We start from the raw sequence: 27174 nt of genomic DNA on the forward strand, positions 1-27174 counted from the left end.
CACAGCCATCCCTGTGCCTCGGCCAAAGGGAGAGAACCAGGAAACTCAAAATGTCCATTGAAAGCTGAAATAGGTTAAATGAAAGGTTGATGCTCTGCTTCTCTGTCAACAGGCCAAAGAGGTGTATAGCAGGGATTGCAGAAGGAGACATTCAACCCTCGATGACATACCCAAGAGGGTGCCCCAATCCTTCCTCAGCCTATGCATGGCATGCCAGAGACCCAGCAGCTCCTGTGTGGCCAGTGGGGGAATGTAGAGATGTCACAGGGTCTGGAAGGGACTCTGGATTGGGAAAAAGAGACCACATAGCATAGGAACCTCACAAGTTGAGGCAACTGGCAGGAACAAAGACATTAGAAGTCAGTACCAGCGAAATATTCAACAGGTTCGGGTAGAACCAGCCATACTGCAGAGGACACAAGCACAGAACCCTTGGGGACCAGACCAACCTCTCTGTAGCAAAGAACACAAAAAAATATGGAAAACGGTGGCCCCAAATCTTGCCAAGTGAAGACAGATAAAACCTCCACTTGCACATTGGGAAGAAGGGTGAGGAGGAGAGAGCTTTCGCTAGCAGAAGACACAGTCAAAATTGGGTTCTAAATTGTTGAAAATGAGAGTATTTCCTCAAAAGAGTCTGAGATATCTATACTTGAAAAGGCTGTACTTGGAATTGAATCTCTACCTGGAATTGAATCTTGTGAGCAAGGTGAAATCAGCTAAGGAAAATAAGGGAAGTTACAAAATATTTTGCACATACGGATTATAGAGAACACATTTAATTCCTGCTATACTTATAATCAAGTATACTCAGTAAGACAATAGAAAAATAAGAGATGTGTGTGTGTGGTTATAGGTAGTTAAAAGCCAATATCAAAAAAGAGAATATAGATGCAATTGGGTTCTTTTCTGTTTCTAAGATTCCTACTTCTGTACCTGTACCCTAAACTTTGTCTTCTCCATCTGCTCTCAGATCTTGTTTCCTCTACTATAACTTACTCTGATACAGAAGGAGAAGAATATAAAATGAATCTAGGGTTCATTATTTAAATAGATAAAAGAAGAAATATAAGTGCTAATATGACTCATGTCTTCAACTATCTCAAGTCTTATGATTAGAGAGAAGAAAAGCTCGAAGAAAATATCAAAATGTTCATAAAGTTCACTGTGTAGTATATTCTGCAGAATGAAGAAAATGGGAATAAAAATAGGGTACGAATAAAAATTTGTAGTAATAAGCCAAGCCACCATGGTTGCTGAAACAGTGACTAATGGGACACTGGTAGTGACAACACACAACCCTAGGTAATGTATTAGAGGAAGGGTGCTGAAAGCAAAATGTGGGGTGTATATAAAAATTATCTGCTGAAGGGATGAAGCTAAGATAAAATCAGCTAAATTCAATATTCATATATCAGCTGGTTCACATATCAGCCAGTCCCCTGAAGTCACACCACATTGGTTACCAGTGTTGGGAGACAATTCTGTACGGGTCTCTCAATTTTCTCCATGTCTTGTGAGCAGTGGCACTGACTGACTTTATCTTTTCCAGAATGTTTGTATGGTTAACAGCCTTGGAAGATGGAGACAGGTCTCCCTCTGGATCACAGAGCACCTTTGCTAATTGTCTATTATAATAAAGAGAGTGTCTCTCCCCCAGAGCAAAAGTCAGGCAAATTTGATTACTTCCCATTAAGAGTTAAGTTCACTAAGGTTGGAGTTTTTCAGCTGTGACAGATAACCACTGCATAAACAGCATCCACCTAGGCCTCTTTATATCAAACCCATGGGAATCTCAGGCAAGGGAGAATCAATGCAAACATCTCATGCTGCCTGCTGTGCCATAACAATGTCCTTTCTCTGAACCAGAAGCTTTGTGTCTTCTGCCAGCATCATGGAACTGTGGCAGGCTAACTTGTTAACATGCAAGTAAAGTAACATCCCAGAGCCTTCATGGTACCTGATAATCAGCTCTTCCTAGGTGAAAGACACATGCATGTCATTATGAAAGGCTTTGATGTGCAGTGTTCAAAATTTTGCCCAGTAGGAGGTTCCAGCATCATCTGAGTAATACATAGTACTGAGAAAATAGTTACTAAAGGAAGAAGAAAATAATATATTTCATTAAACAGTCTCAACCTTTTCAAAGAAATGAACGAAAAGGTCTTAATTGGTGGACTACAAAAATCTTAGAATCTCTGTCATCAATACCAATTCAGGGAAGAAGAAATCTGAAAGACAGTGACATTCATACTGACATATTTGATAACAGAAAAAATATTGAACTATTTTTCTCTCCCCCTTCTTAAATTTATACTCTTTTGGCCCTTAGTAAAAGCACTTCAGATTTTTTTAAATGATACTATTAATCTCCAGATTTTTGAAAATAATAGAAGCGTGTTGTTCTATTATAGCAGCAATTGATAGTCCATTTTTTTCAGACACTGAAACCTATGGAAGAAATAAGCCTTATTATTTTCACTTGTATTTGATAAATGTGGATGCAATGAAAGTTATATAATTCCTGATTATACATATCCCATCAGGCCAATTAAACACCAGTAATGTAAATTACTTCCTGATCCAAACACATCTCTTTATGTCATTGAGATCGAAACAGTCAGTGAGGGCTTTAAGCTAAATTACATTTGAACTCTTTATGGCCAGGTACCACTTTAAGAATCATTTTGCTTTGTCTGCAATGGTAATTGTCAAGAAAAAAAGAGTATACTTCAGTAACAACTTAGTTAAGCACTCCAAATCCAAAGTAATTCCAAGAATTAATATCTATACTCAAACCAACAAGTATATCTTTAAAAGTTTTGTAGAATGTTTCTCTTGGGTGAGGGTTTTATGATTAGGGGTGGGTGGGTAGGGGAGGAAGGAAGAGGGACTGCCTCACTACAAACTGATAACAAGGCTGTTAAAATCACCCTTATCGATGGCCTTTGCACTTAACTTGTTTAGAAATAAAAGAAAAAGCATTTCTGTGATCACAGCATTTTGTCTTTTCTAGCTTGGCAGGTCACCTTGTTCTAGTGGATAGAAACTGAGTCAATGTGGGAAGAACCAGAATTTGGACAAATCTCATCAAACATTCACACAGAAAAAAGAGAATGTACTGCAACTGGAGGTGCTTTAAAATTTTTTATGTTCAATTTAAGTCAAGGGTTCTATGTTATGAAGGCAGAGCTTCAAATCTCTAATAGAAAAACAGAAATAGAATATTATCTGAAATTTCTGATTGGATTTGTGTTCTTCTAATAAGATTTTAACTTTAAAGGAATCAGACAGCATTATCGAAAAGGATCCATCAGTGTCTGCATGCTCCTACCTATGGTTTAATCACTTCCCTCCATACATGCATATATTAAGCAATTCAAATGGTATGAAAGATAAGTTACATTTTCTATTCAACACCCTCCCACTTTTCCCACACCCCTACCCCTTTCCTCCATCCCCATTTTTGCACAGATACTGAGCATAGGAAGAAAAGACTAATGAATATGGGAAGGGAGGGAGGTAGATTAATCCTATACTGTTTTTTAAAATCTCCATTACAACCAATTTTTAATTTTAAGTCAGATGATGCTTCATAAGACATAGGCAAACACTGAGATTGGCACAGAAATTAAATGTTAAATTAAATTATATTATTAAATTATATTAAATTATAGATTTTAAGGAAAGCTTTTTGCTTTTCTTCCTCTAACTTACTTCTCTTCACATTTAGTGTCTTTCAATAGCTTTTTCTGCAGGATACATTTTTAACTACTATATTGTTCAATTTGAAAAAGAGTTCAGGGTGAGGAAGATTACAGCTGAGGCATTCACAAGGATTTCCTGTTTTGGGTGGCTCTTTCTTCCGCCATGATAACGTGTTTTTGATATTTTTAAAAAGCTGCCTGTGTGTTTTAATATTATTCTATCTTCCCTGCCCCTTAAGAAACCATGTTGGGTAGGGGAAGAGAGACAGTTTGAGTGCGGGCTCTTTCCCTATCCATCTCAGTGACCTAAGACAAGCTTCTTAACTTCACTCAACTCTATCAATAAAATGGAAATAGTAAGGCCTGCCCTGAATTGTCACATAATTTTGGTGAGGCTCAAATAAAATGTATATGTTTAATATTTTGAAGAATCACTATGTAATAAAGATCTTGAAGTGTTCGTAGTAAGTTATATCTGAAATAGATAAATTCACCAATATCCAAAGGGAAAAAAGTGTTCTATACCCCGTGGGAAATATGATCCATTGATAATTTGTCCACAAAGTTATAATACAAAAATAGTACCCCATGCCTCAACTTCATCAGGGTCAAAAAAACATGAGGTATAGTAAATCTCAAGTGATTTGGGATCTATTTGATTTTTGTACCATTTGCATATGCCCCTCTACAAAGTCACTGGCAACTGGGTGACTGTTGATGATGTGAAAAAAACCAGACTGACGTCCCCTCCCCCCCATTCTCCGCTTCCATTATTATTATCAAATAATACATTGATAAAGATAATTGAATCATATTAAACATTCTAAGGGTTTATTTGAGCAGAAAAGGATTCCAATGAGGCAGCACCAAATTGGACGTGATTACAAGCACTCCGCCTGACAGGACCCAGGGGAATGAATTACGTAGAGAAAATGCAGAAGCAAAGAAAGGAAATTATTGATTGACTATAACTTAAAGCCTAGTTGGCTGGCTGTGACTGGTTGTCCTTAGTATTTTGATTCCATCACCTCAAGGCATTTACTGGCTTAGATTTTGATTTGCACATGTAGGCCGCCATGGCATTAGAGCCACCTCAGGTCTAATGGCCTCCTTGTTTAACTAATTTAACAACATACATATATAGAACAAATTCAAATGGAATTAAAAGAAAAGTTACATTTCCTGGCTTAGCTGCTGCCACTTATCCCACTTTCCAGAGTTTCTGTTTTTAGTTCTGATGGATTCCTCTGTGTTCTCTACTCTGACTGATATGTTCATACTTCAGCAAACACACTGCTCCTCATCTGTCCTTTCTCCTGAGTTTTGTTTTATGCACACATATATACACAAATACACACACGCACACACACACACACACAATCTTTTAGCCTTTCTATAGTTCAATAATTGTTAAATAATATTCCAAACCTCTATTCCTTGTTTCAACTTTAGGCCCTGCATATTGTCTCAACACTGCCTTCACCTCCATTGCTCCTTCTCTCCATCCCTATAGCATCTTTACTTTCAGCAAGGATTTTAACAGTTAGGGCTGCTGTGCTGTTGCCTCCTTTGAGGATGGTGCCTCTTAGAGTTTGGCAGTGCACAGCCCATGTGGATTCACATAGATGCCCCAATCATATTTACATTTTATTGTTGCATATCTATAATGAATCTTTAAAGCCTTGTCTATAGGTGATTCATTGAAGCTGGAAAACAATAAGCAGCATTTACAATGTCATGATTTTAGCAATATTATTTACTATAGAAGTGAATAGTATGCTCTTTCTCTGTGTATTCTTTTAAAGTCTTTAAATTTCTGAAATTTTACTTGGATAAGTCCAGGTGGGGCTTTTTATCATTGATCCCATTTAGCACTTTGTGGCCTTTTTCAAATTTCAGACTTGTGTCTTTTTCAACTCTGGATAATTTCCCTCTGTTACATCCTTGATCATTTTCATTCTTCTGTTTTCTCTGTTCACTCTTTCTAGAACTTCTAATAGGTGCTCACTGTCCTAAACTGGTTCTCTATATTTAACTTTTATATTTTTTTTGCTCTATATTCTGAGATATTTAACTGACTTTATCTTCTACTATTTCCTTTCACTTTTTACATTTGGGTAATTGATTCCAAAATCTCTTGCTTATTCCCTAAGTGCTCATCCTCTATAGCAAACTAAGCTTATTTTATGTTTGCAATGTCTAGTACGATATTCCTGAAGATACAAATAATAATTTTAATTTTTTCACTTGTTTTGTTACCTTTGTAGCCAGTTATTCTGTTTTTTTATTTGTATTATGCCTTTTGCCTTATTGATTTTCCTTAATAATTGTTGGTGCACAGTTGGCCATTCATACTGGCTGACAAAAAACTAAATTAGTATATATAGTTGGTATGAGTTTCTTCAGGAGTTCTGTCTCTCCATCGTTTGTAGTGTCTATACCTTAGTAGGGAATGGGGGAGAAAGTGATGCAAGTTGAGTTCCCTATCATCCCACATTTTGTTCTGAAGTGCCAAAATCCATATTAGAAGCTGTAGGACTTGGGATGATTGGTCAATTTCTTTGGAGATCAGTCCTCTGATTTAGATAGGGGCTGGAGGGGATGGGTTAAAAGCTTCCAATTTTTTGCATACTAAAATACTTTTTTGTCATAATTTAGTGCATTAAATAAATACACATTCTAAATGGAATATACTGTACATTTGATGAAACACATATAGCATTCATCAAGGTAAAAATAATACATAGCCATGGAGTAGAAAGATGGCACACATTAAAAAAAATTACACATTTGGTAAGAGTTGCAACACAGTTAGCTGTTCCATGGATAGCCCTTCAATTAATTACTCTTTCCCAATTCTGCCTGGCAGAACAGCTGCTGAGGGGTCAGGAAAATTTACAGAGACCTGTCAGAAAGAAGGGCTACAGCCTGGAGGCTACCTTCTCTACTGCAAGTTGTATCCTGATTCCAGCTCCATTCTGATTCATCTATCAGTAAGTATTTATATGCTCTGCCTTGGAATGTGTTCAAACTTCTGGATATATTCACGAGCACCCTTCCATCCTAAGTGATTTTCTCTTCAGGTTAATGGAATAAGAAAATGGGACACGGGGTGGGGGAAGAGGTAAATTACTTTCTCATACATTCTATTTTAAACTGAATTTTATCCCACTCTTTTTTGGTAAAATTAAAAGGAATAATTTTTTCCAAAGTAGCATAAAAAGATGACTTTGATTAATCATCCAAACTGGGTCACTTTGAGAGTGACTGGGTTCTATTAATAATGATGCCTGGTTAACAGGCATGCTCCAGGACTGATCTGGATAAACCAGGATGCATGGTCACCCTACACAGGTAAGCCTAACTAGGTGCAGGATCAGTTGCAAAAAGACTTTAGTCCAAAGAAGAGAAAAAAAATGAGACGAGAGAAGTATGCTGTTCTGTGAGGAGATATAAAATACCCACCTGGGTACCTTGGGCATGATGCAACCAGGATATCTTACAGGTAATGAATAGAGTTACAATCAAGTAGAACAGCTTAGAGAACAGTATCCCTTTTGTTATCTCAGTGGACAGCAGAAACTTTTCTGGGATATTATGTTTCAAGAGCAATAATAGGGTTAAGTCAAGTGGTAGCATTATGGTAAGGGCAGTGATTCTCAACTGAAGTTAATTTGCCTTCTCTTCTACCTCTCTATCTCTCTCTCTCTCTCTCTCTCTCTCTCACACACACACACACACACACACACACGGAACATTTGTCAATGTAGGAAGATACTTTTGGTTGTAAGTACAAGGAGATGCTGCTGGCATCTATGGGTAGAGGCCAGAGATGTTGCTAAACATCCTAAAATGCATAAGATAGCCCCCACAATACAAAGAAGTTTTCAGTCAAAAATACCAATAATGCTGAGGTGAGAAACCCTGGATTCGGTTTAGAAAAACCCCTGGACAGAGCTTGCAGAAGAAGGCATTGAGTATGTCACTTGGGAGTAACAAGTAACTACAGGACTTGTTAGCTTTCTTTTCTCTGCTATGACTTCCTTCTGATATTGTGTCACATTGGTTAAACCCCCAAATATGGAAGCTGATGACAATTTCCTGGACTGACTGACCAGTGAAGAGATTTTTTCTCCCAGACTTTTAAGTAGGAACTCAACCCAATGAAAGAGTAATACCCATATAAATTAATCACAGTTCCTCTGCTCCAGGCATCTCCAACACAAGGGTCACACATACAAACATTCATTCCATAACAGTTGAGTCATTTCTAAGAGTATATTTGCAACTTTAAGTTGAGTGCTTTGTTTCTACAGAATTATGATTTCTGAGTAAACTGATACATTAACTTTAACTTAAAATTCAACCACAAATCTATAGTAGAAATACCTGCTACAAAGTGAAGAGATATAATTTATGAGAATTGGTGAGTGTGTTGCTTTTTAATATAGAATGAAGCTTTATCTGTTCTGGCAGAGTTAGTTTACCAAGTTATTAATAATTATTCTAACACTTGAAATTCAAGTCTTTTATCTCTCAGTATTTTAATATTCTATGTAAAAGTTGTAAATGAGAATTTTTTTGTTTGTTTTTCATTCTTTGGCTTTCATGGCAACAATTCATTCTGGAACAATTAAATATTGAAAAGAGTTGAAATTAGTTACAAAGAGAATAACAATAATGATTTCATTTACCATTTTTGACCATTTGGAAAATGATGAGTATCTTAATCCATTAGAGCTGCTATAACAAAATATCACAGGCTGAGTAGCTTATAAACAACAGAAATTTATTTCTCATGGCTCTGGAGGCTGGAAGTCCAAGAAGAGGGTGTCAGCATAATCAGGTGAGGGTCCTCTTCAGGGATGCAGACTTCTCATTGCATCCTCACATGGTGAAAAAGGCTAGGGATGTCTCTGGAGCTTCTTTTACAAGGCACTAATCACATTCATGAGGCACTCTACTCTCATGATTTAAGCACCTCCCAAGGGTCCACATCCAATATCACCATTTTTAGGGGTTAGGATTCCAATATATGAATTTTTGAAGGACACAAATATTCAAACCATAGCAACTAGGTTCTCAACTACCAACAGAAGAGCTAAGGAAATATAGAATATTGATGTGTACAAATGGCAGGAAAAAAAGAATGCTCATAAAAGAGAGACACTCATTTCCATAGTCTCTGTCTGACTTCTCTGCAAGGTTTAATGGCAGAAACTATAGGAGAAGGAAATATGTTTTATGTTACTAATTCTTTGAGCAATGAAAACCTTTGACTTCCTAAGCTCTGTTTATTTTAACAAATTTTGACAGCAATCTTCCTGTGTTCCAAATAAAAAACACAAGTCATAGCTTAATTTTCCTTGATAGCAGTGGTCCATAATTTTATCTGTCTTTTTCTGCACTATGTTATAATGCAGAACACAATTCTGTACCTACTTTCCAGTCTTAGGCTTTTCCCTTGCTTTCAAGTGGTTAGTTCTCAAATCTGTGTGTTTCTGCCAGAATGCCTGCCTTTAATTTGCTTCTAATCTTTTCTGGGCTTGGAAAACAGATAACTGAGCTGGCTAAGAGTTATATATAAGATATGTTAGATTCAAGGCACCAAAATTTAGAACAAGGGCCTAGACTTAGGCTCTGAGCTTCCCAACAGCCATTCTGGTGTGCAGTAGCCTTTCCTCTCCTACACCCATGTTCAGAGCTACATTACGGCTGTACAAATTCTGACTTCTTAATAAATGAGAAAGAAGCCATAGTCCTTCTCAGGTTCATTGTTCCATTTCTCTGGACAACTACAACTTGGGTTTTAGAGTGGGGGTGATAAGTCACTGCCACCATTCACTCTACACAAAGGAAAATTTGTAATTGGCTTAGCTTCTCCCCAGACAGTCCTGTGACCCATTACCATGTTTCCTGCCTGCATGCCCCTCCTGCACACCACAGCTGGTCACTCTGAACATGGAAACTCTCCAGGGCTCAAGAAGAATAGCTAACAAGAGTTCAGTGGCAGTGGCAGACTTCACCACCACATGTGGACATCCGCTCTTGCAGAATGAGAAGAAAGTAAATCAATAAAGGTAACATGGCAATTTAGAAACTAAAATAATATTTCAGTTTTTGTTTTAATTAGTTTTAATTCATTGAGGAGCAAAAAACATGAAAAGAAGGGAAGTTCTGTCAGCAGGTCAAATTATGCTGGCTGCCATGACTCACTAGACAGGTGTCTTTGTTATGGAAATAACTGTTTAATAGGCATTGTTTATGATAGAGTCTGAAAAAGAACAAATTACCTATAGAAGGAAAAGTATATGAAAGATAATCCTGAGGCTCTATGCTAGAAAGATATATTGTGATATCTACAACAGTTGTTTAGAGAGGATTTTTCATGAGAAAAATTAAACGTTAACTTGAGGGAATCTCCAACATGGTCTCAGCGAGCATGTGACATAGAGTGTGCATGATACGTGTATCATGGGATTATGAGTTCAATAGTCATATTGGTTGCAGTTGTTCAGTTTGAATTCCTCTGGTTAAATCTCCAGTAACTTTAGATGTGTTTGGAATAGATGGTCTTTGCAGCAATAAGGACCTAATTGATGAAGGCCTTGTGTTTTCTTTTTCACCAAATCTATTTAAGTATAAGTCCTGTCAATTGGGCCTTTTCAAATTCTTTCAGTCTATATCCTCTTCTCTACTGCACTATCATTGCCTTAGGTCAGACCCTCATCATTTCTTCCCTGGACTACAGCCAATATCTTTCTAATAGGTCTCTTCGCCTTCAGTCTCACCAATCAGTCTTTGTTCCACATATCACTAGAATGATCTAGGTAACAGGAAAATCTAATCATTAAAATTCTCTAATGTGTCCACACTTCTTTAGGAAAATTCCAAATCCTTAACAAAAATGTAATGCTATTCCTGATTTAGTTTCTTCCAACATCACTAGAGTCACTTCTTGTCCTCCACTCCCCCCACCCCATGTACCTTATATTTCAGTAACACAGAACTATTTGCCACTCCTTCAATGCCACATATTCTCTTACCTTTATGCCCAGTTGTTTGTCTCCTTCTTTTCTCCACCCCCACATCTTGAAACAGGTTCTCTTCCACTTCCCAAAGAGACTCAAAGTTGTCTCCTCCAGGATACCTTTCCTAACACTACATCTTCCCATCCCAGACTGCCTGGCTCCATCCAGAATGGCTTAGGTGTCCAACTACATTTCCCCACAACACCATGGATATGATTTTTATCAGATAGGATGCTTTTCATGTTTACTTCTCCACTCCCTCCCCACCAAGAAGAAAGTTTTCTGAGGATCATGATAGTATTTTAATGCTTGTATTTTCAGAAAAAGTCCATCGTAATGTAGATAACTCAAAAATTTTTGCTGAAAGAAAAATGAAGTCAGGGAGTGAAGGATGGAGGAAGGAAGGACAGGAAAGAAAGAAAGCATGGAAGAGAGGATGGGAGAGAGGGAGAGAAGAAGACAGGAAGAAAATAATGGGGAGCTCTTCTTCAAAATTAAGCTGGAAAACAACAAATAATTCTGGAAATCAACTGACTCAAATTCCACTTTAATGTCCTGCATTTAAAATGCTGTTCAGGGGGCATATTGAATGTTTTCTGCTCAGAAATTTGCTCCCTGGGAATCACATGATGACAAGAATTCATATCTTGAGGCAATAAAATCAAAAGTCCTTAAAAGAAAAAGCATATTGTTCTGAAAGTTTGTGGAGCGCACAATATAATTTACATTCAGCTATTTTGTTCCTGCTTCATAAGCATAACTGACAGTCTTGTGGGATAACAGAAGTATAGCCCTCATCAGTGATGGTCAAATTTTTCAAATTTAGATTTTCAATACAGAACTAGCAAAATGTTTATAGTTCTGATTTGTGCCATCTATGTACTTTACAATTCAAGGGACTACTTTGATGATGTATAGCAGAATAGTGTTAGAGAAGGAGTTTACAATGAAACCTTTAATGACTTCTCTTTGTACCATCTGACTTAGGATTAAATCTCACATAGGCAAAGGTCCTAGAATCAGCTTTTCAGACAAGATTGTAGAGTTCATAGCAAGTAAGGACACAACCTCTTGCTTACCTCCTGTGCACATCAATCAAGCACAGCTTTCTTGACAAGCTGGTCACCAGGGTCTGCTGCACAGCAATGTGTACTCCAGACTACCTGCCACTCAGTGCAGACACACCAAACCCTGTTTAGCCTACAAGAGTGGCATCTCTGCTCCTTTCCAGGGAAAGCTGATATCTTGCAAGAAAAGGGGTAAACCATTCATATCGCCCCCAAAGGAAGCTTAAGAACTAGCATCGCAATTCACATTACTCACCATTGGATATACGATGGTAATTCCATGAAGGGGTCCTCACATCCAGAGGGTCCAGGCAGGACAATATGCTCTGGGATAACGAAGTGTCAGTACTGCACTGGTCTGCGCTGTAACACAAGAAGGAAACTGAGTCTGATTATGCTCAGTCAAAAATTGGTAAAGATGTCTTCCACAGTATTCTCTCTCTAGACTCTTTGCCAAAGAGGTCAATGTCACCAGGTCTTCCTTAGGAGTACCTCAGATGAATTGGGCAAAATGGCTCCCTCTTAGAGAAGGAAATTGGGGTAGGAAGTGTAAAGATCACATTCTATACAGAAATCAATGTGATTGATTTTTACAAAAAAGGAAGTGTAAAGATCACATTCTATACAGAAATCAATGCCCAATGTGTTCATAAGATTGGGGTGGCTTGACTTCTAGAAGTTGTTCACAAATGTCCTAAAGTAGTCTCAGAGGCAACTGCCAGGAGGTGCGGTGTGATTTCCTCAGGACACGGTAATTGAGTCAACTTACTTGAAAGCTTGGACTATACCCCTTGGTTTCACTAATCATACTGAAGAACTCCAAGAACTATTCCCCTGGAATTCTCCAACTAGTCATCACAACTATGGTTCTAAAGCTCAAGGCAAACCTTAGCAACCCCAAGGATACTACAAAGAGTGCACTGAAAAGGCATCTCTATATAGTGCCTGCAATAAACCTGCTCCTTGCTATTCTGGAGGCAAACTTTACTCAGTCCAAATTAATCAAATGCCAATTTCAGAGTTACCACTGAAAAACTAATAAAACAATTATCATCCAAGTGGCACTCTGAATTGTCATCATGTCAGAATTTACTATTAAATCTTAAATTTTCCTAGTTATATGAGACCTTTTTTTCAAAGAATCCAGGAATAGGACTGCATTTTGTAGATGTATGGAATTACATAGTCAAAAAACCTTGCAGAAATAACCACTGACGATCTAATGAAATCAGTTACAGGAATGGGGGAAAATAAAAAGTGTAAAATCAAAATTTTTTATGTCACTTTCTAAAGTTACCAATATTATTGGTATTCACCCTACCTAAGACAACATGAATGTAAACTATAGTTACCCTTCTGCTGAGCCAAACAAGAATTTTAAGCTATTTAACAGCTCTTGAATTTCTACCATGTTTTAGTTATGAGGGTAATCACTTTTTCACCTATAGGAGTAATATTTTCTATGGCCCTGACCTCAATAAAAATAAGTCTGGCATCTGGAAAGCACAGTAGTCCTTGACGTCAGGTGTCTGGGCCATATCCTCAACAAATGAAATCAGAATCTCTGGTGGTGGCAAGGGGGAGGACTGGACATGGAAATGCTTCTAAAAGTTCCCCAGGTGATTCTACTGTGCAGCCAGCGTTGTGAATCACTGTGATGAATGAACAGCACTGTGCTAAACACAGTAATGAAAATAAGCACCTAGTAATCTATTCCTTGCCCCTAAGGAATCTGCCCTGGAGGAACAATACAACTTATCTTGTGCCTATCTACTAATTTCCCCCTTCCCTGAAACTTCACCCACAGGCTGCCACAGGAATGGGCTTAGGCAGCTGTCTGTACCAAAAATCACTGACCCTGCTAACCACACTGATTAAATGACTGGATATACAGTTCAAGATAAGACAACCAAATCTCTGAAAGTTTCGAATTAAGATCCCAAAAGTCTAATTCAGTCGTTTGGCTGGCGGTAGTTGAGCTGAAAGAAAACTGAAATGATAAGGCAGAGAGACAAGGGAAGAGTACGAAAGTAGATATTCCTGGGAAAGAGTCAAGAGGGGTACTGTATGATCCTGAGAACTGGAGAGAGAGAGAGAGCTGTCTAGGCTTCTGACAGGTTCCAGTGCATACCCTGCAAGGCCCATTTCTTGGATGCTGTAGGTTTATAATACCTTCTCCTTATTTTAAGCTAGTTGAGTGAGTCTCTGCTCCTTGCAATAAAAAATGCTCCTTTCTCCTCTTCATATTCTGGGTCCCAATTTGATTCCCACGTGATCTGTGAGCCCTCCACATCCTTCTCTTGTCTCCTGAAAACAGTAAGAGCAGTAAGAGTTCAGATAAATGGGAAACTAAAGGGTTGAGGAGTTGTCTGGGAGGCTTTACAGATCAGGTGGGAACTGCACTGGGACCTAAAAGATGGAGGGGGAAAGAGAGCTCACTCCAGGTGAGGGAAAGAGCAAGCACAAAGTCACAGAAGCAGAAATGTACCAAAGGTGAAGCCTACACTTAAGGAAGAGGCGCACTGGAAAATTAATTTAGCTTGGTGGGGATGAACCCGATTAAAGGCCAGACATGTTAATTCAATGGTCTTCTACTCCTTAGTTTCTCCTGCATGTAAAAAATCCTGATGCCCAGTACTTTTAAATAAATGCTTTCTAAATTCTTAAATACATACCATCTGTCCCACTACTCTAGGGGAAATGCACTAATAATAACAAACAACCAAAAAGTAATAAACAAGAGAAAAGCATTGATAGAAAGGAACAGACAACGCTTGCCAGTTTCTGTTAAAAACAGTTTATTTTTTACACATCAATGGACTCTTATAGCTTATTTTATTCTCTGTACACTTTGGCAAACATTGGTTATTTTGAGACTATGTTTTACTTCTATTATCAAAGTAATTCTTTTCTTAACAAAATTTTAAACTTAGTTGCATCTTCACATACATAACTAGTGTAATGGTCATAGTCTATAACCATTATTGGTGACAGGAAATAGTGTATCTTAGTATTAACTATAATTAAAAAGCATTTTGGATAATATTGGTTAAATGCTGTGAATTCAACAGTGGTATTTACCATCAACTGGAAATAATTAGAGTAGGGTTCTAAGTATTAAGAGATCCTTTTAATTCAAGCACTTTCTCATCAGTGATGTAGACCTGGAGTCAAGGTGTGAAGCCACAGGCAAGGCTGACAATCAGCCAATATGCATCAGAGTACCAGCCCCAGCCTGAGCTGTACCAATAGCCCAAGAGTGACTCTCACCAGGTCACTCCCAATGATCTTCTTTACATTCAGTATCTTCCTATTTATACTAAACGTGTCCTTAAGTTAAAAATGGCCCAAGCTGGATGGGCTCTTGGAAATTAGTTGATATTTTACTAATGAACCTAAGATAGTTAATTGTTGGGCTTAAGGGGAATGCTGAATTTGCTTTAAAAAATACTTTTTTTCTTCCAGCTAATAGCTCCATTGCTTTACTAAAATGACTTTTAAAAATCTTGCATTCTTTTCCCTTAGAATGCAGGCAGGAGCAGCCTGTGCAAAGCCTGCCTGCTCCATACGTCAAGCAGTGTTTGTATATATTTCGGCGTATCCAAGCAAGGGCTTTTTAACTTTCCACCCTACGGACGGAGCTGTACTTTCCTGAACGGCAGCCAGGAAAAATCTTGGAACTTTGGCAGGAAGACTGTGGGAAGCCTGGTGCAACACCAGGCTGAGATCTGGAGCAGAGGCTTTCTACAAAGGCAGAGGAGCGAAACACCTCCCTTTGTTTAGCTCTACATATGAGTACAAATGGAGCCCCCAGATTGCAATCAGGCCCTATTGTATAAACTTGGGGTTTCCATGCCATACAGCATTTTTGGCACCAAGTACCTTATTATTTTTCAGCTGGAAAACCAATTAGCATTCTTTTTATATCTGGGTGTTAGTACTTGGGACTTAGATTTTTTGGCCACCAGCCCACATGGCTGTAGTCTCTTGGGCAATGCCTGACAAATTAAGATAAAACTGTTACTTCATGTTTTCCTACAAAGAGAAAACAAAAACTGTTTCCTGCTCTTATTAATTGGATGAAGTCAATTTCCACGTTTAACAAATAAAAAGGTAGGCATAATCAGGGTGTCAACCCAGGGCTCTTATCTCTCCCCAAGCTGGTTCCTCTGCAGGAATGTGAGAGTATAAGAACTGTCAGGTTCGGACTAAGCGTTCCTTCTCTTGGAAAAAATTCCCATGGTCAACAGAGGCCTCTGTCCAGTGGAAAGGCTGCGACCACCACGAGGTCACCCTTTGCCCCCTCTGGCATTTTTTCCCCCACAAGTTTGAGCAACGGGATTTACCTGGAGAGAACTATGAAGAGATTCCAGCCCTGTCAAGTGAATTAGTCATAACAGTCAAGAGGGTACTGCCCAGTTTGAAAGAAATAAACAGAGCCAAAAATTCCCCTATCTTGAAAGCAGAGCAAAGAAAAGTTCACACTCTAGGAATGCAACTTATGATTAGAGAAAACCATATCTGGGCTGCTGTCTCAGAATATCTGAGCATGTGCGAGAAGAGGAGGAAAAGAGGTTGAAATTGTTGTGAGAGGTGCCCATCCTATAAAGTATTCCCTTATGATAAACAAGCCTTGCCATGGCGACACAACCTAATACCACAAGTCAGAGGAATATGGCCCTCCAGTGAGCAGACCACATTTGGGAAAACCTCCAGGATGATGCAAAATATTTAGAAGGAAAGTGGTGAAACAAACAGAAGGGAAACACAGCAATCCGACTGCAGTTTGAAGACAAAAATATGTTGGGTGCAAAAATCAGTTTGGGTGTAGTTACAACAGTGTTTTTGTGTTGTTGGTACTAAATGTACATCTCTTTGCTAGAAATGGCCTGAGGGGTCTGTTGCTTCCCTTAAAGACTTTCTTTGTAAACAGTGGGTGGTGGCATCCTTAAAAAAATGCACTTGAAAGACTTCTTTAAAGAATTTTCACAGAACATTTTCTTTGCAACAAATTCTGTTCTGGAGCTATATTACTTAACAAGGGGGCTGTGTTCTGAGTCATATGGAAATTAATTATCTTATTGCTAAATTTGTTATCAACAGCATAAAATGATCATCTGTAATAATCTAAGGGAGTAACTAGAAAATGTCCAATTTTGCACAGGTAAAGAAGCATTAGAATTGAGGTTCTAGACACCAGACGTCACACATTGCCCTACGTACCAGGTGACCATACATTCCAATTTGTGAAGACAGTCTCAGCTTACTCCAATTATCCAGGTTTAGTTACTAATAGTGCCCCTTTCACTCACAAAAGTGGTTTGGATAACAAATAATTTAGAGACCCTACTCCTGCAGAGACCAAGAGTCTTCTCTCTATCCTCCAGGGATACCAGTCTGATGCTTTATCAATCTCAGAACATACAAGCACTTATAAAAAAGGGAGGGGAAGGGAGAGTTGCTGCCATTTTGCAAAGAGTAATCCTCAACAGTTTGGCTTCACCTAAAAGAAGCATAGAAGGACCATGCACAAAATCAACTTAGGGGAAGTGAGAGAAAATGTCCATCCATAGAAACCCCCTAAGGAAGCCTTCAGGAGTACCTGGGGGCTTCTTACTAGATTATGTACCAAAGTCTAAACAAGTGTTTCTTTGTCAAATCCTAGAAGGCAGGCAGTCATTTCAAAAGCAGACATGCATACTGCCTCTTTTTCTGCCTTGTAGTCTAGAATGTATCACTTAGATATTCCAAATCAGAAAGTGTTCAGCCATTTTTATATCGCCACCAGCTACACTGCTGGGCTGCAGCTATTTGGATCAGAATGGAAATGCTTTGATCTCTTTTACATCTAAGTTTAACTGTGGCTTGGGCCCAAAAGGTGGACTAATTTTGGCAACTTCCCCTTTACACTTTTATCTGAAGATAAAAGGAACACTTGGAAGCATAAACAGAAGGTGTATTTCTGTAGGCCCAAGGACCACCACATCAAACAAACGAAACTATAGAAGCTTATGCTGAATATTAGCTCTGTTTCATCAGCTCTACTCACTCCCTCATTCACTGGCAGCCAGTAGGATCATTTCCTTCCATTGTAAACAAATAAAGATAATATAACATTAAAGAACTTAGAAAAGAAAGAACATTTCCATCACAGTGATTTTCATTTTCACAGAAAAATTTTAAAAATTGAAAACCATGTTTCTTAAGTGATAAATTTATTATACTGGCCTTAGATTCAGGAGTCCAAGGTCCTTTTGCATTCTCTGCAAATATCTGGGTGACGGGAGATGCTGGAGCAGCCATTCTCCTAACCTCCTTGTGTCTCAATGCTCTGGGCTTTAGTCAGGAATTTATAGATTGATAAACTCAGTTAGAATGGAACACAGGCCCCTATGGGAAGCCAGCTTGGAGCTCCAGAGAGGAATCATGGCTTCCCAATGACTTCTGCAGTACACAAATTATTCATTTGAGGACTAAATGAGAGCAATTCAAGAGCTCAGGGGGTTTAATGACCTATTTGATCTTATAGTCGGAGCTGTAGTCCATTCAAGCATAGGTCAAGGTACACTGGAGTTCTAAAAGTGAGGAGGTGGTCTCTTTATAGGGACACATATCTGAGTGCACAGAGGCAGTTTAGCTGGATGCAAATCAGATAGGCTCTGAGCAAAGGTATTGGGCACATAATTGCCAAAGCAGTGCTCTCGCTAAGAACAAAAATCACCATATTGGAAGGAGAGATTTCTGACTTTTCCTTACCAATATCTAAGGAGACAAGTGAGTTTCTTGAAGGGCCCTTAGGACACACAGGACCCAGCTAAGAGAATATGACACGGCTTAAACATACCAACTTGGCCAACTGACCCACTATAATGATTTGACAAATGGAGATAAAACAACCAGGCTAGTGATGGACAGAGTTGATGGAAGGTAATATGGCAGGAATTTATGGATTAAAAGGTATAAATACAGATAATTGAAATAATACTGGGAGTCACTTTTTGTGGGTCATCAGGTGGCATCACAGTACTCATTTGTTTGCTGAAAAAATATTTATTAATTTTTATTCTTTTGAATGAAATTACCTTTTTGTTTTCTTACATTGTTGGCTTAAAAGTTGGGGGAGTAGTACCACCCTATTTGAGTTTTCAGTGGTAAAGTTTTCCCAGGTTTCTGGATAAGAGGATGTGACTCAAGCATGAGAAATGTGAAAATCCCATCAACATTTCCCGGCCATCTCAGAAATCAGGATCCCACGTAAAACTTGAGAGTTGCATTAGATCATATCTAAAACCCCTTCCAGCAATGCAATTTTGCATAACAAGGACCTAAACTTTATTAAAGAATTTCTTTTTATGCCCATTTCAACACCCTCCAGAAAAGGAAAATTGGTAGCAAAGCCAGAGGTCAAGAGAAAATGTAAGTACAGAGAGTCCCAAACCACATTAGTGACAGACATGTGATTCTCAAACCCTCCTTGAAGCAGCTGTCTATCATGTGAAAAGAGTTTGAGCTACCAGGCCTGATCTTCCTTGAATACTCGTCTCTTTGATGTAAAAAACTTTTTTTTTTCAGTTAAACGAGAAACACATGAATATATTCTCACAGTAGAAGAATCAATCCATACAAAAGCATATAGAACAAAAAAATAAACACAAAGTATTTGTACATTTATGGGCCATATACATTTATATACGATTCTATTATGCAATGGTAACTTCTTTTTACCTGGGTCTTAAAGAATTTTCTATTTTAATATGTACAGATCTTATTCTTTCTCTACAACAATGGAATGTTCTGTAATTTTATTACTGTCTCCTTTGTTGGTGATATTCTGTTTGTTTCTACTGTTTGCTATTATAAAAGAGAATATTCTTGTAAACGTGTTTTACTCTGAGTGAGTGTTTCTGTGGGACAGATTCCTAGAAGTAGACCGCAAGGTCAAAGATTAGGGTTACTTGAAATTTTGGTAAATACTATCTAATTTACACATGCTGAGCTTCACATGTATGCCATATGCATTTCTCTTGTAAGTGGTCCTTTGTATCCTTTGTCTATCTTCTGTTTAGTTCTTTGTGTTTTAAATATTCATATGCAGGCACCTTTTATATATTGCAAATCTTTTATACCTGTTGCAAATATTTCTGCTAGTCTGTAGCTTATCATTTAACTTCTTTTTTATTGTTGTCTCATAGAAGATTTTTGTTTTTATGAGGTCAACATTATAAATAATTTCTTATATGACATATGAATTTTGTGTATTACTTAGGAAAGCCTTCCCAATTCCCAGAGTTATGATTTTTTTCTATATTCTCTTCAAATACTTTTATAATTTGTTCTTAACATTTATTCTCATCAGTCTCTCCAAAAGGTATCTTTGCTTATGATATGAACTATGAGTTTAATTTTTTCCCCAAAAGGAGAGCCAATTGTCATAATGTGATGAATTGAGAAGCTTTGAACACTTTACTAATTAGAGATGACATCTTTACTTAAACTATATTTTTGGGTTTCCATTCTAGTGTTTTTTTTTTTTTAATTAATTAATTTATTTATTTATGGCTGTGTTGGGTCTTCGTTTCTGTGCGAGGGCTTTCTCTAGTTGTGGCGAGTGGGGGCCACTCTTCATTGCGGTGTGCGGGCCTCTCACTGTTGCGGCCTCTCTTGTTGCAAAGCACAGGCTCCAGATGCACAGGCTCAGTAGTTGTGGCTCATGGGCCCAGTTGCTCCGCGGCATGTGGGATCTGCCCAGACCAGGGCTCGAACCCGTGTCCCCTGCATCGGCAGGCAGATTCTCAACCACTGCGCCACCAGGGAAGCCCTCCATTCTAGTTTTTTCTACCAATGTGTTTGTCTATTCCTATGCCAAAATGCACTGTTTAAATTGTCTTATATTATGTTCTTCTTATTAGTAGTAGTTCAAATCCCATGATTCTCTTTTTTAAAAATGTAACTTGCTAAGCATTGCTGTTCTTTCTTTCATACGTGCTTGAGAACCAGCTCATCAACATCTTCACAATGTTGAGTTTTCCCATTGAGAAATATGGAATAACATTTTATTTATGTAGATTTTTAAACACCCTTTTCATAAAAATCTTGCACATTTCCTATTTATTTCTAAGTATAAAATGGATTTTGTTGCTATTATGAATGAGATTCCTTTTAACATTACGTTTTCTAATTGAGTATTGCTAATATTAAGAAAGTTATTGATTTTTGTATATTGACTTTTATATCTGATCACCTTACTATACTCTTAAAGTACTCTCTTAAAATTCTAACAGTTTTTCTTATCATCCTCCAATTTTCTTGGTAGAAAACTTTATATATTTCTCAAATTAATTGTTGGGAGTTAGTAAAACTTGAAACACATGTTTTTTAAGATCAACCAATCAAAGTAATCCTTTGAGAGTGTTATAGACTGAATGTCTGTGCTCAACCTCCACAATTCATATGTTGAAGCTTTAACAACCAATGTGATGGTATTTGAAGATGGGGTGTTAAGAGTATAATTAGGTCAGGAGGGTGGGGCCCTCATGATAGGATTAGTGGTCTTATAAGAATAGGAAGAGAGAGAGAGAGAGAGAGAGAGAGAGACCTCTTCCCAGTGCATGTACCAAGGAAAGGACATATGAGGACACAGCAAGAAGGTGGCCATCTACAAGCCATGAAGACTACTCTCACAGAACCCAGTCATGCTGGCACCCTGATCTCAGACTTCCAGCCTTCAGAACTGTGAGAAAATAAACCACTGTTGTTTAAGCCACTGAGTCTATAGTATTTTTTTCATGAGAGTCCAAGCTAAGACAGTGAGTTTATGTTATGCTAGGCATACTGGGATTATTACTGGGACCCCAGTAAGAAAGCATGTAACACTTACTTGTTAAACTTACAGATTTAATACTTTGAAATTATGGTTTGCTTGCTTGTTTGGGATTTCTTGGTACAGATCAAATACTACATTCTTTTCCTAGTAGGCTCATCCTACTCTTCCCCAACATACACAAAAAGATTTTCAAATTTAATAGCTGTTTTCAATTTCTAATGCTTGTAAATAGGTCACCATTAAAACTTACAATCAAGAATGTATAATTTGTGCTCACTTCAGCAGCACATATACTAAAATTGGAATGATACAGAGGAGATTAGCATGGCCCCTGTGCAAGGATGACATGCAAATTCGTGAAGCGTTCCATATTTTTATGAATGGATAAAGAAGATGTGGCACATATATACAATAGAATATTACTCAGCCATAAAAAGAAATGAAACTGAGTTATTTGTAGTGAGGTGGATGGACCTAGAGTCTGTCATACAGAGTGAAGTAAGTCAGAAAGAGAAAAACAAATACCGTATGCTTACATATATATATGGCATCTAAAAAAAAAAGGTTCTGAAGAACCTAGGGGCAGGACAGGAATAAAGACATGGACGTAGAGAATGGACATGAGGACATGGGGAGTGGGAAGGGTAAGCTGGGATGAAGTGAGAGAGTGGTATGGACATATATACACTACAAAATGTAAAATAGATAGCTAGTGGGAAGCAGTCACATAGCACAAGGAGATCAGCTCGGCGCTTTGTGACCACCTAGAGGGGTGGGATAGGGAGGGTGGGAGGGAGACACAAGAAGGAGGAGATATGGAGATATATGTATATGTATAGCTGATTTACTTTGTTATAAAGCAGAAACTAACACACCCTTGTAAAGCAATTATACTCCAATAAAGATGTTAAAAAAAAAAGAATGTGTAATTTATAAAGGGAAGCCCCCCCCCCAAAACTGAATAAATAAGGACAAGAGGAAAATATTTTCAGTTTCACTGCCACACAGCCCATTTCTATTCTTAGCCAGCCTGGGTATGGGTCTTCCAAAGATTTGCTTCCCTGACATATGGAAACACAGCCGCAGATTTCCTCTGAGTAGCCCAGCCCTTAAGTTTGCAATGCCACATTTCCTGTGGAAGGAATTCTTGAGGCTAAAATCCTTGCTAACTTCCCTTTCCAAAACTGATTGCTTCATATAGGGACATGCTTTCTCTGTACGTCCAAAAGGACATAGAAAAATTAAAATAACTTTTGCGTGATTGTGTCTCTCCATTTGCTTTCTTACAAACTAATGACTCATTTCCTTCACTTAGTTTGTACATAATGGATCCATATTGGTTTATAGATACAGATAGGAAAGAATTATGGATAATAAGGGTCACACTCTATCTTTATTTATCTGTTCATGATAGATAAGTCTGCTCCCTTAACCATCCCTGACTGACTGATTGTGGCTCCTAGAGCACTATTTTGAGGAGAGGTCAGAGGCTGCCTCTGGCCATGATCAGTGATTAATGTCTGCCATGAGCATGGGAGGAAAAGAGGTGGGATGCCTGCCAAGCATTTCCCATCTTTGAATATAATTGGCTTTTTGTTTCTGAGCTTGGAAGTTTTATTAATTTGTAGCTATGATATGCATAAAAGGAAAAATATTGGTTCTTTAACTTGGATCAACAAAGAGGCCTAAAACATGTAAGTGCCTTTAAGACTAGGAAGCTTTAATGCTAAACATTGAGCATATTAATGTATATCTTAAGTAAAGCCTAAGCCAAAATACTACATTTTAAAAATATGCTACTACATAGTAGTGATTATCCTCATTATCATTAATAGTAGTAGCATGGTAGTATTACTAATAATTCTAACTTTAAAAATCCAACTTGGCACTATATTGGGTGGCATATAAAATTATCCATAAAGTATGAAACAGATATTTTCAGATAATAGTAGAATACTTTATTTTCACAACTCAGACATGCCAGGAGGCTAAGAGTTGAGGAAATAATACGAATGTTGCTGGTTTTTATCAAAGATAAGTATTATGTTTTGTGAAATTGAGTTAATAGTACAACCCAAAAGTTAGACTTTGCAAAATACTTGAGAAACATTAAAAAAAAAAAAATAGTGATGTGCAGCTCTAGGCATTGGAGGTTAACAAGTCTACCCTTCAGAGTGGGATTATCAGCAAAGTCTGGTAGTGGTTGAATTTGTAAAAAAAAAAAAAAAAATGGAGTGTTCAGCTGTGGTTTGGGATATTATATCATAAGAACTCAAATCACTATTTTTCCATATCCACATATTTATAATATTTTATGTTTTTTACAAGCAAGGAATTGTTCCTACTAACAACCCACTACTGTGATTCAACTCTCCTATTACATTAGAAATACTGTATAAACAGAGAGAGCAGGGGAACTTCACTTGGAAAATTAGCTAACAATCATCATACCAATCCATTTCCACAAACTATTACAACACATCCACATCTTAAGACATTCCCCCAGAAGTTCACACTGAAATTTGGGCTACAAAACAAATGTTTATATTGATACTGTGTTTTAACCAATTTTCCAGTTTTTTAAACTATGTCAAATAGCCACCTGAAAATACATTTCCATGAAATTTATGGTACTTCCTTCTAGTGATAATACGTCCATCATTCTTTCCCACGAAATACTTATCAACATGACCTTTTCCAACAAACGGGTAAAAATTGAGTTTTTAAACTATGTGACTTGCTTACCATCAACCAACAACTTTTTGAGGTACACACCTCTAAAGATCTAACCCATTGACCCTAAAAGAGATTTCTGCTCAGATTAACAAATGGATAAAAAAATTATGATAAAAAATTTTTCCACAATCTAATCAAACAACATTTATAAAAGATTGAAAGTCTTGTCATATCCCATTAGAATTATTATACACTTAGTCATATCTACTTTTTAAAGTATGTCCCTGAAGTGTACCAATATACAAAAACATTAAAAAATGTGTTGAAGTTCATACAGTGATACCAAATCATGAATATACAATTTTGCTATTTATTATTGGAGACAGTGTCTTTAGAGTGACTAGAAAACCAGTGCTTCTTTTACCTCATGTTGCACTTGATCAGTAACACATTTAACAAAACCATGTTATAGGACTTAAAGACTTTAGAGTTAAAGAAATTCCTTGTTTCCATTCTGCTACAATTTTTATTTTTAAAATTACCAACCCAAAATAATCTACTGCAAAAGATATCGTACGTGTAGGCAACCTACAACAGTTCTACATTTATACATGAGACCATGAAAACCAGACAGATGTATATCTGAGCAGCTATTCATCACTGCAGTGGACCATACTAGTTAAGTTTACAGCATTTGCCTTCAAGTCCTAGCCTTAAATCCCAGCTCAACAACTTTCTAGCTATGTGACCAGTACAAGTTACTTAAACATCTCTGTTCTGAGTACCCTCATGTGTAAAATGAAGGTACTAATAGTACCAACTCAGAAGTTGGTGTGATAATTAAATGAATAAATATATGTCATGCACTTAAAATAGTTTCAAGCGCATAATACGTGTTTAAGAACTGGAAAAAAATATGACGGCAGAAGTTTTGGGGGATAGGCAGCTGTGTTTAAGAGCATGAATTAACAATAAAGCAATGGGATCTGTTTTTTAAAGCTGGAAAAGATATGCCTGGGATGTAGCATTGACAATTCCCAGTCTTTTGATTTACCTGTTCTCTGTGAGTAATGTTTTGCACGATGTGTCAGACTTTGACACAGATTTCAGTGCCTCTTCATTTATCACAGGATTGATCTCATGAGAGTTTGCTAAGGGGCCTAGGCTAGATGACAAATGGACTGCTATCAAAGATTTTTTTTACTGCTATAATGGTTTCTCAAATAAGGTATAATATGTATGGGCTTTACAGTTTTTTTTATCAGATAAATGGTTTCCTTTTATGCATAATGTATTCTCTAATTATCCTCGGGTAATACATTGACAGAAAGCTAGGCATTCACTTTGCAAAACCTGTAAAGAATTGAGATGATTATGTATGTCAGCTGTTTTAACTGACATCATTTATGAAAGATTAGCTAGTATTACTTTATTAACAATTGCATAAAGAATGAAGCTGTGAGGCAAATAACCCACCTTAAAAGCCAAGTATCAACACTATTAGATCCATACATGGTCATAGTCTGCAGTATAAGATTTAAAGTTGAAAGAGACCTTAGACTCCATATAATCTAACCTTGTAGATTTTACATTTGCATAATCTGAAATTCCCAGGACTTGCATACATTACCTAAGGGAATCAGTTACGAAGTTACAGAGTTCCAACTGGAAACCAGGTCCCTAAATACTTGGTTCAGTATTTTTTATTTTAATCTATTCCAAACCACCTGCTTGTTGCAAGGATCAACATTTTTTCTCTGAATTAACACTGTTTCGTGATTAAATTGAATGTTTCATTTTATAGATGGTAGGTGAAAAACACTAGGTCACCTTTGATTAAATGCTAAATACCTTTCTTGGCTCATTGCCTCTGTATTTTTCAAATGATTTATTGTACAGTGATTATCTGTGATTTGTGTCGGCCATGATACAAAGTGAAAAGGGGCTCCAGCTGCAAAATTAGGGACACTGTTAACAATAATGTTAAAGATTTCCCACAAAATAACTTAGCAGATGGAAATGGGAATGGGGATTTTTTTAGATTTTTATTTTAGTATAGTTTTGCCTATAACCTTTTCCCTTTGCACCACAGCTTAAAACCGCATTGTCATCTTCCTCCCTTGAAAGACACCCAACAGATCATCCTATCTTTGCTGTTGGCACTTCTTGGAGTTCAGCATTTGAAAATACCAGGTTGAACTTCAGCACTGTCAAATCTAACCTGAGCTTTAAATACCACACCACTGCAGGCAGATGGTTACATTTATGAGGAAGAAAGTGGCTCCTATATTTACCTTACTAATATGACTTTTATGGATGAGTAAAATGCACTCAAGTGTCTCACAGTCTTTCCCGTCCAAGGAACTGCCTTGTGGGACAGGGATATGTGGCATTTGGTTGAGGATGGCTCCTTGAAGATAATCCAAACTGCACTGGCATTTTATTATTATAAATCCTGCAAATAGCGTTATATTCTGCTTCAATGCAATGACATATCAAATCCCGGGCTGCTTTTCTTTAAGAACTTCTATTGATGCCGAAAAGCTTAACAATGTCTCTCACTGCTGACAGAACAATACTAATGAGAAGTTTAAACTTTAGCAAGAGTTACAGTATGTCAAGTTATTTAAGGGATCATATTAATAGTTCCCATTTGTTTTGAGATCCAATAGTACTGGGATTGAGTAACTCTTTCCCATTTCATTACCTCGTGAACTGCCTTTCCTTTCTTTCCTTCTGCCAAATCTCCTCTTCCCTGCAGTCTTACCAAATTCGCCCAGGCAAGTAGTAGTTCCCTTCTCTCTGAACCAAAAGCACATTGAACACCACTTTAACAGCAATTTGTCACACTGTGTCACTATTATTTTTTT

At 37.5% G+C, this 27174-nt stretch overlaps 1 long non-coding RNA gene and 1 other non-coding gene across 3 annotated transcripts in view; one reads left to right on the top strand and one right to left on the bottom strand.

Moving 5' to 3' along the window:
* Window positions 1-27174, bottom strand: part of LOC137229220 (uncharacterized) — a 379962-nt gene that overhangs the window by 92193 nt on the left and 260595 nt on the right. For both annotated transcript variants that reach the window (XR_010945594.1, XR_010945595.1), the window contains exon 3: window positions 12062-12168. This is a non-coding gene — a long non-coding RNA (uncharacterized lncRNA). The remainder of the gene's footprint in view (window positions 1-12061; window positions 12169-27174) is intronic.
* LOC137229606 (U6 spliceosomal RNA) lies at window positions 21898-22004 on the top strand. Its single transcript, XR_010945763.1, has one exon. It is a non-coding gene; the product is annotated as a U6 spliceosomal RNA (small nuclear RNA).

This window comes from Pseudorca crassidens, chromosome 8 (genome assembly GCF_039906515.1).
Source record: "Pseudorca crassidens isolate mPseCra1 chromosome 8, mPseCra1.hap1, whole genome shotgun sequence".
Taxonomy (NCBI): Eukaryota; Metazoa; Chordata; class Mammalia; order Artiodactyla; family Delphinidae; genus Pseudorca; species Pseudorca crassidens.